Source organism: Somniosus microcephalus, chromosome 28 (assembly GCF_052327205.1).
Source record: "Somniosus microcephalus isolate GS21.2 chromosome 28, FLI_Smic_1.0, whole genome shotgun sequence".
Lineage (NCBI taxonomy): Eukaryota > Metazoa > Chordata > Chondrichthyes > Squaliformes > Somniosidae > Somniosus > Somniosus microcephalus.
The window spans coordinates 26,179,843-26,193,391 of NC_141014.1; positions in this window are offsets into that span (position 1 = coordinate 26,179,843).

The window sequence follows — 13,549 nt, forward strand, 5'->3', positions numbered from 1 at the left end:
GAGGCCATTCAGCCCGCCGAGCCCATGTTGGCTTTCTTCGGCTAGTCCCACTCCCCCGCCCTTTCCCCATAGCCCTGCAAATTCTTTTTCCTTGGGTAAACATAGAAACATTCGGCCCCTCGAGCCTGCTCCACCATTTAATGAGATCATGGCTGATCATCCAAATTCATTACCCTGTCCCTGCTTTCTCCCCATATCCCTTGATCCCTTTAGCCTTAAGAAATATATCCAACTCCTTCTTGAATATATTTAATGAATTGGCCTCTACTGCCTTCTGTGGTAGAGAATTCCACAGGTTCACCACTCTCTGGGTGAAGAAATTCCTCCTCATCTCTGTCCTAAATGGCTTACCCCTTATCCTTAGACTGTGACCCCTGGTTCTGGACTCCCCGACCATCGAGAACATCCTTCCTGCATCTAGTCTGTCTAGTCCTGTTAGAATTTTATAAGTTTCAATGCGATCCTCTCTCATTCTCCTAAACTCCAGCGAGTATGAGCCCAATCGACCCAATCTCTCCTCATACGTCATTCCTGCCATCCCAGGTATCAGTCTGGTGAATCTTTGTTGCACTCCCTCCATGGCAAGAACATCCTTCCTCAGATAAGGCGACCAAAACTGCACACAATACTCAAGGTGTGGTCTCACCAAGACCCTTTTGAAAGCCATGATTAAATCTGCCTCCACCACCCTCTCAGGCAGTGCATTCCAGATCCTAACCACTCACTGCGTAAAAAAAGATTTTCCTCATGTCGCCTTTGGCTCTTCTGCCAATCGCCTTCAATCTGTGTCCTCTGGTCCTCGACCCTTCCGCCAATGGGAACAGTTTCTCTCTATCTACTCTGTCTCGACCCCTTATGAGTTTGAACACCTCTATCAAATCCCCTCTTTAGTTTATTAGTTATAAAAATAGCGGCCATGGGACAAAAGGCTGTTTGACTTACAGTCAGGAATCATCCAGTCGGCTAATGAAGAGCCTATTCAGTTTCCAATTGGCCGTGGGCAGGCCAGGCATCGCGAGGATGGACATGATAGGCGACCAATGGTGGGAGTGTGGGGGCGGGGCGGTGGAAGCAGGAGGTCATGTGATGACACCTCCAGGAATGTCACCAACCAGAGTTGGCAACCCAACCCCACGTTTTCACCTCTACTGTACTGAAGCTTCTGACTCAACGCTGAGCTTCAATTGAACAGGCGTCACTGCCTTGTGGCACCTCACACCCAGGCGGCCTTGCTTAATGCATGAGCCTCGACAGCGAGGCCACAAAGTTCCTAATTTTTACGGCGCAACAGTGCCGTAAGTATGGCGTAAAGCCACTTTCCAGCGCAAAAGATCAAGGAAATGCCGCAAGTGTCTTTTGCCCGTTTTTAACGACAATCCCGAATTTCCTCATTCTTTTGCGACAATTCAGCAAAAGCACTGCCAATTGTTATAAATCTCATCATTCAAGAAACTACTCATGAAATAACGCTGGACGGCCAGCTGGTGGCGCCGTCCAAGGAGTATAAATACTCGGGCGTGGGCCCAGCTTTCTCAGGGACATTTTGTAAGACAAGGAACTAGTGAAGTACAACTAGACCTCCATGTTCTGAAACAAGTTGATTAAAGCCTTGCTTTATACTCAAACCAAGTGCGTAGTGAGTTTTATTACGTCACTGATACTCTTTGAAAATAAAAGAAAGGCTTGCATTTATATAGCACCTTTCATGACCACCGGATGTCCCAAAGCACTTTACAGCTAATGAAGTACTATTTGAAGTGTAGTCATTGTTGTAATGTCGGAAATGCGGCAGCCAAATTGCGCACAGCAAGCTCCCACAAACAGCAATGTGTTAATGACCAGATAATCTGTTTTCAGTGATGTTGATTGAGGGATAAATCTTGGCCCCAGGACACCGGGGAGAACTCCCCTGCTCTTCTTCCAATAGTGTCGCGGGATCCTTTACGTCCACCTGAGAGAGCAGACTTGGGGCCTCGGTTTAATGTCTCATCCTAAAGACAGCACCTCCAACAGTGCTGCGCTCCCTCAGCACTGGGCTGGAGTGTCGGCCTAGATCTTTGTACTCAGGTTTGCTGCTTATTATCATAGCTCTGCCCCAATGCAAAAAACTGGGGAATGCAAGTTTCCTTCATTTACTCCAGTTCTGAGCGGGCTGTAAATTTAACATTTCCAGTGCAGCAGGACTCAAAGTCATACTTCTGGTGGTCTTTAGGTGATTTTTAAAATTTCTCCTCTCTGTATTTTCTGTAACTTTAAATGTAGTTTTATGGGATCAGTTTGAGCTACATTAAAAATTGAGAAGCTTCGATGATTATATTTTCTTAAACATGCTCTAGTGGTGGTGTGATGTCTTCAAACATTAATTTTCATACACAAATAGGGACTTAAAGCACTTGCATTTCTAGAGCGCCTTTCACTACCATCAGGATGTCCCAAAGTGCTTTACAGCCAATGAAGTACTTTTTGAAGTGTAGTCGCTGCTGTAATGTAGAAAACCCGGCGGCCAATTTGAGCACAGCAAGCTCCCGCAACCAGCAATGAGATAATGATCGGATCAGTTGGTTTGGCGTTAGTTGAGGGATGAAGAATGAACATGGCATGAGTTTCGCTCTTTCCCCAGGCCCCCTTGTTTACATTGATTTCCGCTTGCGTTCGGCAGTTTCGACATTCCGGCGTATGTTAATTTGCTTCTCAGAAAATGTTGGCGTAAGTTATCAGTAGCAAAATCGTCATAAATATCCGCATAACAACAGCAACGACAACAACTTGCATTTATATAGCGCTTTTAACAAATGTCCTAAGGTGTTACCAGGAGCGTTATCAGACAAAATCTGGCACCGAGACTGACACTCCTGGTGCAGTGCTGAGGGAGTGCTGCACTGTCGGAGGTGTTGTCTTTTGGATGAGACGTTAAACCGAGGCCCCGTCTGCTCTCTCAGGTGGACGCAAAAGATCCCGCGGCACAATTTCGAAGAAGAGCAGGGGGAGTTCTCCCTGGTGGCCTGGGGCCAATATTTATCCCTCAACCAACATTACTAAAAACAGATTATCTGGTCATTATCACATATCTTGTGAGAAAACAATTCAACACAGTTGCTACTGATTCCAAAAGCATTTTTCTAATGTAATTAACTCATTTCTAAAGATATTTGTTAAAAGAAGCTGATGATGTGAATTAAGACTGGGTTGGCACATTCACGTGAATTTCCTCTGCCCACTATTCTAATTTCAATCTTTATACTGCCAGGAACAACTTATCAGGACAAGAGTCAGCTAAATGGCAACACTTGCTGTCAAATCGTGACATCTTTTCCCCGTAAACTAAAAGGTTATTTCTCCGAATATACAGCTTCATTGAGACGGACACTGCCCTGGGAAAAGAGGATTTAAACCAACAGGCAGGAAGTCTGATGGCAGTGGACAGATCTGGAAAAATAAAGGACTGTATTTGATGAATATTTTCATGAAGGCGTGCGCTACGCCAGATGTTTGCTCTCCTGAGGCCCGAGCAAACATCTGGTGGGAAAAAATTTAACCGGGCAGGAAATAAATTTTGAAACTCTTACAAACCATTCATCTAAGTAAAGTGGAAATGACTTCAACCCTGTGGAGAGTTGGTCCTCTTATATAAAAGATATATTGGGGGAAAAATTCAGTTGTTTGCGCCTCCCATTAGCGCCTTAAGAGGGCGCTAATGGGGCGCAAAGCAACTAGCGCCCTGGTACGGCGATGTTTGCGCCGCTCGCGAAATTAACTAGACATTTTGCGGCAGCGCTAAACACTACCGCCACGATCTCCTGCGCCGGCAGATTGTGACGTCAGTCGAGTGTGCAACGCCCCGTTAGCGCCCTGGACCGGATATTGAGTTGCGCCCCCTGCCTTACCGCCTGCCGCTAGCAACGACAGATTGAGGGGAGCATTATGCTGTCAGCAAGGGACTAGGGGAGCGCTATGTAAAGGCGACCGCTTCCTGCTTTTATTTTGTCGGTGACATTTTTGCACCACGCATTCTGAGAGAGAGAGAGAGGGACTTCTGGAGAGATTCAACGCTGTGTGAAGGAGTTTTGGGTACTGAGCAGCACTTTGCAGGTTTATTTTGATTTGCCCTTCCTTGCTTCGCCAGCGCTCTGAGGTAGCGCCTCGCTCCTCGGCCTTTGCGCCTTAAGACAGGTGTGAAGCGCCTGATTTAGCGCTCCAATCACCTCCAGGGGCGGTAAAAGCCAAGTTTGCTGTCGGAGGCGATAAGTAGCGCCAGGCGCTAAACTTTGCGCACGGCCAATAATGGCGCCCCAAACGGGGCGATACTGAATTTTTCCCCCATTGCTTCCTGACTGGGCTGAAGGACAAGATTACAGCTGACTGCAATTGGGTTAAAGAAAAGGCTGGGAGTAATTGCCGATACTGATAGGTCACGTTAACCGTGTCCTTCACCCACCTATTGCAGGTTCAGATGGTAGCGATCTCCTCTGAGGAAATGCTTCACTCTTTTCAAGTGAGCGGGACATGTTACTTTTAGTTATTATTCCTGCCTTTTGTTTGGGAGTGAATCCTTTATGTACATTTCCATGATGTAGACAACTGTTGGGGAATGGAGCGTATACCTATTTTTCTCACTCAGCATCCTGCTTGCCACCCTATCACAGACCGTCCCTTACTTACAGTACATCTCTAACTTTTTCCAGTTCTGATGAAAGGTCATCGACCTGAAACGTGAACTCTGTTTCTTTCTCCGTAGATGCTGCCTGACCTGCTGAGTGTTTCCAGCATTTTCTGTTTTTATTTCAGGTATCAATGAAGCTGATTTATGAGGAAAGGGCTCAGGATGTTGCCTTGCTTCCTTCCCAAAAGTGACCTAAGGTGACCTCTTTGAAGTTTCTAAGATTAAGTGGATGCAGCGATTAAACTTGAGGTCATCCAAAACTCGGCTGCCCGTGTCCTAACTCGCACCAAGTCCCGTTCACACATCACCCCTGTGCTCGCTGACCTACATTGGCTCCCGATTAAGCAGTGCCTCGATTTCAAAATTCTTATCCTTGTTTTCAAATCCCTCCATGGTCTCGCCCCTCCCTATCTCTGTAATCTCCTTCAGCCCCACAACCCCCCCGAGGTATCTGCGCTCCTCTAATTCTGCCCTCTTGAGCATCCCTGATTATAATCGCTCAACCATTGGTGGCCGTGCCTTCTGTGTCTGGGCCCTAAGCTCTGGAATTCCCTGCCTAAACCTCTCCGCCTCGCTACCCCCCTTTCCTCCTTTAAGACGCTCCTTAAAACCTACCTCTTTGACCAAGCTTTTGGTCACCTGCCCTAATATCTCCTTATGTGGCTCGGTGTAAAAAAAATTCTCTTTTAATACTCCTGTGAAGTGCCTTGGGATGTTTTACTATGTTAAAGGCGCTATATAAATACACATTGTTGTTGTTGTTGTAAAGTGATCCAAATAAATTGCTCGTTATGGTGAAGGGTCAAGCACGGGGGGATCCAGGCTGAAAATGAGCAAGTTAGGGAGAGGAAGGGAAGTCTGGTCATATTTTTTTAGGCAAGATCTTGCATTTATATAGTCCCGTGTCATGCCTCTCAAGGTATGCCAAAGTGCTTCACCACCAAATGAGTTACTTCATAAATGCAGCTACTGTTATCATATGGGCAAACGTGGCATCCGAATTGTGCACAGTAAGATTCCACAAACAATAAATGAGATGGATGACCAGTTGATCTCTTTTTGGTGGTCATAGATAGGGTCATAGAGTTATACAGCACAGAAAGAGGCCCTTCAGCCCATTGTGTCCACGCCGGCCATCAAGCCCTGTCTATTCGAACCCCATTTTCCAGCACTTGGTCCGTAGCCTTGTATGCTATGGCATTTCAAGTGCTCATCTAAATGATTCTTGAATGTTGTAGGAAGTCACACAACACCAGGTTATAGTCCAACAGCTTTATTTGAAATCACAAGCTTTCAGAGCGCTGCTCCTTCGTCAGGTGAAGTGAAGAGAAGCATACAGGCACAGCATATATAGTCAGAGAAAACTGCCAGATGATTACAGGTAATCTTTCTAACTGCCCTTTATCACACCTCAGCAGAGAGATAATCACAGCAATCAAAGGTGTGAATGCTGTCCAAATAGGTCAGTCAGGAAAACATTACATCAAAGAACAATGAGGTGGGGTCACAAGGGGTCAAATGTTGCAGATGCTGGGGTCTGTATGAAAAACAGAAAAACCCCAAAAAACTTTGCTGGAAATCACAGCAGGTCCGGCCGCATCTGTGCAGAGAGAACAAGCCAACGATGACTCGAGTCTGGATGACTCTACGTCAGGTGGGGTTACATGTAGCGTGACATGAACTCAAGATCCCGGTTGAGGCCGTCCTCATGAGTGCGGAACTTGGCTATCAGTTTCTGCTCGACGATTTTGCATTGTCGTGTGTCTTGAAGGCCGCCTTGGAGAATGCTTACCCGAAGATCGGAGGCTGAATGTCCTTGACTGCTGAAGTGTTCCCCGACTGGTGACCATGCCACCACACAACTCTGCCACGGCAACCTCTGCAAGGCATACCAGATCATCAACACAGATACCATCATCACACGTGAAGACACCACCCACCAGGTACATGGTACATACTCATGTGACTCGGCCAACATTGTCTACCTCACACGTTGCAGGAAAGGATGCCCCGGAGCATGGTACATCGGCGAGACCATGCAGACACTGCCACAACGGATGAACGGACACCGCACAACAATCGCCAGGCAGGAGTGTTCCCTCCCAGTCGGGGAACACTTCAGCAGTCAAGGACATTCAGCCTCCGATCTTCGGGTAAGCATTCTCCAAGGCGGCCTTCGAGACACACGACAATGCAAAATCATCAAGCAGAAACTGATAGCCAAGTTCCGCACTCATGAGGACGGCCTTAACTGGGATCTTGGGTTCATGTCACACTACATGTAACCCCACCTGATGTAGAGTCATCCAGACTCGAGTCGTCGTTGGCTTGTTCTCTCTGCACAGATGCGGCCGGACCTGCTGTGATTTCCAGCAAAGTTTTTTGTTTTTTTCTGTTTTTCATACAGACCCCAGCATCTGCAACATTTGACCCCTTGTGACCCCACCTCATTGTTCTTTGATGTAATGTTTTCCTGACTGACCTGTTTGGACACCATTCATACCTTTGATTGCTGTGATTATCTCTCTGCCGAGGTGTGATAAAGGGCAGTTAGAAAGATTACCTGTAATCATCTGGCAGTTTTCTCTGACTATATATGCTGTGCCTGTATGCTTCTCTTCACTTCACCCGACGAAGGAGCAGCGCTCCGAAAGCTTGTGATTTCAAATAAAGCTGTTGGACTATAACCTAGTGTTGTGTGACTTCCTACATTTGTCCACCCCAGTCCAACACTGGCATCTCCACTTCTTGAATGTTGTGAGGGTTCCTGCCTCTACCACCCTTTCAGGTAGTGAGTTCCAGATTCCAACCATCCTCTGGGTGAAAAAGTTTTCCCTCAAATCCCCTCTGAACCTCCTGCCCCTTACCTTGAAACTATGCCCCCTGGTTATTGATACCTCTACTAAGGGGAGAAGTTCCTTTCTATCTACCATATCTATGCCCCTCATAATTTTGTAGACCTCAATCAGGTCCCTCCTCAGCCTTCTCTGCTCTAAGGAAAACAGCCCCAGCCTGTCCAGTCTCTCTTCATAGCTGAAGCGCTCCAGCCCAGGTAACATCCTGGTGAATCTCCTCTGCACCCTCTCCAATGCAATCACACCCTTACTATAGTGTGGCGACCAGAACTGCACACAGTATTCCAGCTGTGGCCTAACTAGCGTTTTGTACAGCTCCATCATAACCTCCCTGCTCTTATATTCTATGCCTCGGCTAATGAAGGCAAGTATCCCATATGCCTTTTTAACCACCTTATCTACCTGTCCTGCTGCCTTCAGGGATCTATGTACATGCACACCAAGGTCCCACTGATCCTCTGTCCTTCCTAGGGTCCTACCATTCATTGTGTATTCCCTTGCCTTGTTAGTCCTCCCAAAATGCATCAGTGTTGTTTGACGGAACATCTTCAAATAATACCTTGGGGCCTTTCAGGTATGCCTGAGCAACCGGAATGGATAGACGGGGCCTCAATCTAATGCCTCACCCAAAAGCCTGTGCCTCTGACAATCAATAATTAGATTTATGTATGAATTTGGAGTCCAATGATGCACACCATCCATATAACAGTTGAATATTGAGTTTGCGACATCAGTAGATCAGTAGAAGGGAACATGGGTTCACAAACTCAATATTCTTAATATGATAGAAAGGAGAGAGAGATATATAAATGGTTTGAAGTAACAAAGCCCTTGAAAAACAATTATGCCTTTTGAAAACAATTCTAATCTTTCACACATTCCTTTCAATGGCATTTTAAGTGTGTATGAGGCATATATACTTTATTGAAAGGGCAGATTATATTACAATCCAACTTCCAAACCCTCAGGAGGAACCTAACCCTGAATTTGCCAATTATGTTATCAGTTTAGGAAACATTCTTAGATGTTCTAAAAGAATGGCTTTAATATAGTTCTAACTTTAAAAAGTTGAATGTCCAACTTCGCAACACACAGATCATTTATCTAAGCCTCTCCGCCTCTCTCTCCTCCTTTAAGATGCTCCTTATAACCTACCTCTTTGAACCAAGCTTTCGGTCACCAGCCCTAATATCTCCTTATGTGGCTCGGTGTGACACTTTGTTTGATAACGCTCCTGTGAAGGACCTTGGGACGTTTTACTATGTTAAAGGCACTATATAAATACAAGTTGTTGCTGTTGTTATATTACTAAATATGGCCTGGGACTTAAAGGCGGCTTTAGAGGGTACAAATTCTGATTGGTGCGATTCAGAGGTGGGATCAGTGTACAGTGCAACATCCAGACCTTACTGGTAAATTGTGCTTGACTAATCTATTGGAATTTTTTGAGGATGCAACTGGTAAGAAAGATAAGGGAGAACCAGTGGATGTGGTGTATTTGGACTTTCAAAAGGCTTTCGATAAGGTCCCACATAAGAGATTAGCATGTAAAGTTAAGGCACATGGGATTGGGGGCAAGGTATAGACTGGGATAGAGAACTGGTTGGCAGACAGAAAGCAAAGAGTTGGAATAAACGGGTCTTTTTCTGAGTGGCAGGCAGTGACTAGTGGGGTACCGCAGGGATCGGTCCTTGGACCCAGCTATTCACAATATATATTAATGATCTAGACAAGGGAACTAGATGTAATATCTCCAAGTTTGCAGACGACACAAAGCTGGGTGGGCGTGTGTGCTGTGAGGAGGATGCCGAGAAACTCCAGGGTGATTTGGACAGGTTGGGTGATTGGGCAGAAGCATGGCAGATGCAATATAACGTGGATAAATACGAGGTTATCCACTTTGGTGTCAAAAACAGGAAGGCAGATTATTATCTGAATGGCAATAGATTGGGAGAAGGGGAAGTGCAACGAGACCTGGGTGTCCTTTTGCACCAGTCGATGAAGGTAAGCATGCAGGTGCAGCAGGCGGTTAAGAAGGCAAATTGTATGTTGGCCTTCGTAGCGAGAGGGTTTGAGTACAGGAACAAGGATGTCTTGCTGCAGTTGTACAGGGCCTTGGTGAGACCACACCTTGAGTATTGTGTGCAGTTTTGGTCACCTTATCTAAGGAAGGATGTTCTTGCCATGGAGGGAGTGCAGCGAAGATTCACCAGGCTGATACCTGGGATGGCAGGAATGACGTATGAGGAGAGATTGGGTCGATTGGGCTTATATTCGCTGGAGTTTAGAAGAATGAGAGGGGATCTGATTGAAACTTATAAAATTCTAACAGGATTAGACAGACTAGATGCAGGAAGGATGTTCCCGATGGTCGGGGAGTCCAGAACCAGGGGTCACAGTCTGAGGGTAAGGGGTAAGCCATTTAGGACTGAAATGAGGAGGAATTTCTTCACCCAGAGAGTGGTGAACCTGTGGAATTCTGTACCATAGAAGGCAGTAGAGGCCAATTCATTAAATATATTCAAGAAGGAGTTGGATATATTTCTTAAGGCTAAAGGGATCAAGGGATATGGAGAGAAGGCAGGAACAGGGTACTGAATTTGGATGATCAGCCATGATCGCATTGAATGGCGGAGCAGGCTTGAGGGGCCGAATGGCCTACTCCTGCTCCTATCTTCTATGTTTCTATGTTTCTATGCCTGCAACCGTTCCCATGTGAACTTTCTTTCGGCAGTTCATTCCATACGCGAGTGAGCTCCCGCCCACTTGGGGAGCTGCGTCTGAGAGCTTGTTCGCACGTCATCAGAATGTGTGAGCGCCACTGCAGCTATTTAAAGGGCTGCAGCAGCCCTATAAAGGGGAGCAGAACTGATTAGTGTGAAAATGATGTGGGAATCTATCTGAGATGGTAACGGAGTTCTCTATATCGCAGTTTCCTACATTACAACAGTGAATAGACTTCAAAAGTAATTGATTGGCTGTAAAGCGCTTGTGGGATGTCCTGAGATCGTGACCTGTATAAATTCAAGTTCTTTCTTTCTTTCTCAAGCAGAGGCACTGGCAGGTTCACTGATGCAGCAGTACAGGTTCTGCTGGCTAACGTGAGTACGATTAGAGTTGCTCTGTGTGGTATTCAAGTGTACCCTCCCCCGAGGAGAACGGTGCAGAATGTCTGACAGGAAGTGGCCACCAAACTGAATGCTGTCTCAAACACCCAAAGGACTTGGAAACGAGTTAAGAAAGAACTTGCCTTTTAAGACCTCAGGACGTCCCAATGCGCTTCACAACCTGTGAAGTACTTTTGAAGAACAGTCACTGTAAGAGTCATGAAAATTTAAGAAAGTGTAAAGAAGAAAATACCTTAAAATATTGGTTAAATATTATGGTACAGTATGTATGTACATTTGTTTATTATTGATGCATATTCTAGTATAATATAGTTAATTTACCTGACAAACTTATTGTATTGAGAAACCCCCTCTTTTCTTGTTCCAATAGTATAGTCTGAGAGACCCCCTTTATTCTTGCTCCAATGGTATAGTCCTTAAGCTTGTCACATGATCTCCAGCCATTTTTACAGTTCAAGCACCACGAGGCTAGGAAAGGTAGAAGCTTTGATGGCTGTGGAGCAATACAGTTTTTGACCGTGTTTAAACATGTTTTACTTTGAAATTCTGTTTGAAATGTATTACAGTAAACAGTTAAAAGACAAAGTTACGTTTTGGAACGTTTTATTTCGACACGCGTCTACTCGTTGCTAAAGGCCTCAAAGCTCAGTGGCTGCATATTGAAAACTACGGAGCGCCACTACAGTCACTGTTGTACTGTAGGTCCTACAAACAGCAGTGAGATAAATGATCAGTTGGTTCAGGGACATAGAAACATAGAAACATAGGAGCAGGAGTCGGCCATTCGGCCCTTCGAGCCTGCTCCGCCATTCAATATGATCATGGCTGATCCTCTATCTCAATACCATATTCCCGCTCTCTCTCCATACCCCTTGATGCCTTTTGTGTCTAGAAATCAATCTATCTCCTTGGCCTCCACAGCCTTCTGTGGTAGAGAATTCCACAGGTTCACCACCCTCTGAGTGAAGACATTTCTCCTCATCTCAGTCCTATATGTCCTACCTCGTATCCTGAGACTGTGACACCTCGTTCTAGACTCCCCCAGACAGGGGAAACTTCCTCCCTGCATCCAGTCTGTCTAGCCCTGTCAGAATTTTATACATTTCAATGAGATCCCCTCTCATTCTTCTAAACTCTAGTGAATACAGGCCTAGTCGACCCAATCTCTCCTCATACGACAGTCCTGCCCTCCCAGGAATCAGTCTGGTGAACCTTCGCTGCACTCTCTCTATGGATAAGTGTTGGCCAGGGACAACCTCCTGCTCTTCTTCGGAATAGTGCCATGGGATCTTTTACATCCACCCGAGCGGGTGGACGGGGGTTTAACGTTTCATCTGACAGAGCAGTGCAACCCCCTCAATAATGCACTGACGTGGCAGTCTTGACGATGCGCTCTAGTGTCTGGAGTGGGGGCTTAAACCCACAGCCTTCTAACACAGAGAGCGCAACCCAGGCCAGGCTGACAGTTATGTGCAAAATATGGCAGGCTCGAGGGGCCAAATGGCCAACTCCTGCTCCTATTTCTTATGTTCTTTTGTTCTTACCTGAGGTACGGTTCCAGGGCAATGTTACCCAGCAGATTCCTGGAGCGAGCACCTATTCCAAATGTGCAAGCTGCAAAATATGTTCTCACGGCCTCTTACTCTTGACCTGCTCACCCATGTTAAGCAGTCATGCAGCCATAAAATCGTTTTCGAGTGCTTGTCATGCATGGCCACACAGCAACACGGCACGATGGTACAGAATAATAGAGCGATACAGCACAGAAGGAGGCCATTCGGCCATCGTGCCAGTGCCGGCTCTTTGGTAGAGCAATACAATTAGTCCCACTCCCCCGCTCTTTCCCCATAGCCCTGATAATTTTTCCCCTTTGAGATTTATCCAATTCCCTTTGAAAGTTATTATTGAATCTGCTTCCACCGCCCTTTCAGGCCGCTCGTTCCAGGTCATCACAACTCGCTGCGTAAAAAAATGTTTTCCTCATGCCACCTCTGGTTCTTTTACCAATTATCTTAAATCTGTGTCATCTGGTTACCGACCTTCATGCCACTGGAAACAGTTTCTCCTTATTTACTCTACCTAATAAATTAATAATAATACAAGGAAACAGATTTGAATTGAAGGAGGACCCAGAAATATCTAGCTTTTGACCTGTTAAGCTGCAATGGGAAGACAGTGTTTGTATTCAGGGAAGGTGAGACCCAATGGGACATGACGTCCTCTTCACTTGAACCTATCTTGTGTCACGAGTTGACGTGTTTTCTGCTCTGTTAAGAACTGCTGACATGGATGTAATTGCACAGTCAAGGAGCAGAGCGTTCTGGGTCATTAAGCAAGTTATGCAATCAAGTAATCTCCATTTAAATGAGTGGAGGGTGAAAATGCGGATATCAGCCTTGCACTACAATCCCCACTGAAATGAATGGAGGATAAATGCAAGGCCGGCATTTATTGCCCATCCCTAATTGCCCCTTGAGAAGGTGGTGGTCCTTCTTGAACCGCTGCAGTCCGTGTGGTGAAGGTGCTCCCACAGTGCTGTTAGGGAGGGAGTTCCAGGATTTTGACCCAGCGACGATGAAGGAATGGTGATATATTTCCAAGTCAGGATGATGTGTAACTTGGAGGGGAACTTGCAGGTGGTGGTGTTCCCATGCGCCTGCTGTCCTTGTCCTTCTAGTTAGTAGAGGTCGCTGTAATGTATATACCTTTATAAGGGGAACTATCTTTTACAGCTCATGTATGCTGCAGTACCGGCAGTGACCACACCTGTATATAGCACTGAGTAGTAATCTGTACAGATCAGTTCCACTGTGAGCCACGTTGAGTAAACACCTGTTGTACCGTTTCTCCTGCAGTCTGTGTCTTATTATACACGGACCCAACATTGGCGACGAGGCAAGTTCGAA